General features: G+C 35.9%; 1 protein-coding gene across 4 annotated transcripts in view; it reads right to left on the reverse strand.

Annotated features, from left to right (window-relative positions):
• LOC112140491 (riboflavin transporter 2) overlaps positions 1 to 1,998 on the reverse strand; it is an 11,263-nt gene that overhangs the window by 6,657 nt on the left and 2,608 nt on the right. The window contains exon 1 of one of the 4 annotated variants that reach the window (XM_024263464.2): positions 1,462 to 1,662. The exons of 2 other annotated variants lie outside the window; for them this stretch is intronic. The gene's annotated coding sequence lies outside the window, so the exon portion shown is untranslated. Of the gene's footprint in view, positions 1 to 1,461; positions 1,664 to 1,998 lie in introns of those variants that run through there. One more of the 4 variants, XM_024263463.2, reaches the window with a different exon arrangement.

Below are 1,998 nucleotides of genomic sequence, written 5' to 3' on the forward strand. Positions count from 1 at the left end.
CACTTACTTGCAACACATGAACAACATTTGAATATGTGACACATTTTTAGCTGTTAAAGCCTCGGGGTCTCAGTGCTTTGGAAAAAACAATTGTGTGGTGTGTCGGTTATAAGAGGACTTACTGAACATCTAATGAGTAATATATTACTCAAAATGTACTAGTAATGCCTTACACTGCATAGCTACAACAAAAAGTATGATGTTATTGTAATCATGTTACTTTTTAACAAGATGCAAAACTAGATATATTATGTATATATTAGAGGCGGAACAATTATTTTTTTTATTTTTCATATTTTGTGGTTTACAATTTGATTCAGAATTAATATTGGAGCAATACAATTTACTGACCTAAAATCAATCCAGAATATCTTTAGCCAAAACTTCAACCAGTGTGACTCAGCGATAAATACCTGGTACCTAGTGCAGGTGAAGTTTACCAGATTCTTTGTATTTGTTGGAAGTGTTAGTAAAATATGTGTCCATTCACATTTTAGTTTGATACATTTTATCCTATGTTGTTTTTCCACATCAGCATAATACAAACAAAACATTATTTCAACATTCTACCACAATGTATGGTCATGTCTCTGCTAAATTCAAAGTGTTTCCACATATTAGACTATAATGATGGTTGATCATCACACGAGTGTTGCGTGCTGTGATGACATTTGGTCTTTTTTTAACGTTATATAAACTTAATGTACCACAAAGCAAATGGCATTTTCTAATATTGAAATAATCGATTTATTTCATTTTGAAATTATTTTATAATGGTTTTGGTCAAATTGATTACAAACTTGTTTCAGACAGATTGATCTGATTGCATCATAGGAATATAAATTGATACATTGATTGAGTAAATCAAAAGCTATACCTCCAATAGTTAAAAAAAAAAAAAGATTTTTTAATAAAGCAAAGACTTAAAGGTAAATCATCATTTGGACTGTTTAAAGCGCGAGAAGAGTCCATGACCTTCCTCATCATTGCATCCTCTTACATGTGTAGTAATGGACACCTGACCTTTCACACACTGACACAGTGCACCCATAAAAAGCACAGTGGGTTCAAACATAAACACACATTAGTGTCTAAAAATGAACAAACCAACAACAAAAGCTCCCTAAAGCTGAGGGAAATCACATGTACTCACAGTCAAAATAAAGGTATGTGTTTTTACTATGCCCTTGGAGTGTTTGCTTGTGTTTTTCTTTGATACAGTAGAAAATATTTAATCAGAGTGATCCCAAACATAAGGGAAATATAAAATCTGTCACGTGTTTTACAAAAACTTTCTGGAATCTCAAATATTTTACATCCTTCATCAATTCTCCAGTGACTTGCTTATAACTAGTCTCATTAAAGTATCGATTCGAGCACATCGAAGTTTGGGTCATAGGAAGACTCTTTACCGTCCTCTTAACACGAGTTTCAGGCTATAACAAAGATCGTCTCTCCTACCGTCCACACAGCAGGAACGAGCCGTCTTCATGAAGACCTCCACTCCATTGTCATCCTTTCTATTTGTCACCGGGACACCTGTCACAACCGTGTGCACGCGGCCCCTCTTTCACTCCTTCCTTCCCCGACACTCGACTACAACTTCCGTGTAGTGTAGAGGGGAGGGACTGCGCAGGCGCATACGTGCTCCGCCGCCATGACACTTGCGTAATCTTTCTGCTAGAGGGCAGACCGGGGCAGCTTTTGCAACCGCGTGCTTCCTCTACGTTTCGAGGAACTCTCCAGTGAAAAGGGTGAGGCTTTCGGAGGAAACTGTATCCTCCTATTCACTCTTTCTTCCCTCTGCCAATTAGGTAACATGTTTTGTGTTTTGTTTTTAATGTATTACTTCATATTAATGTGTTTCACAATTCAAAACTGGTCAGAAAGTCATTCAAGGTTAACAATAAAAAAAAAGCCATCAAGTAGCAAGGCAACCATAAAAAAGAGAATAAAATCATAAAAGTATGTGAAAAAGTACAATTTTACAAGAATAAA

This window comes from Oryzias melastigma, linkage group LG16 (genome assembly GCF_002922805.2).
Source record: "Oryzias melastigma strain HK-1 linkage group LG16, ASM292280v2, whole genome shotgun sequence".
In the NCBI taxonomy this organism is placed as follows: domain Eukaryota; kingdom Metazoa; phylum Chordata; class Actinopteri; order Beloniformes; family Adrianichthyidae; genus Oryzias; species Oryzias melastigma.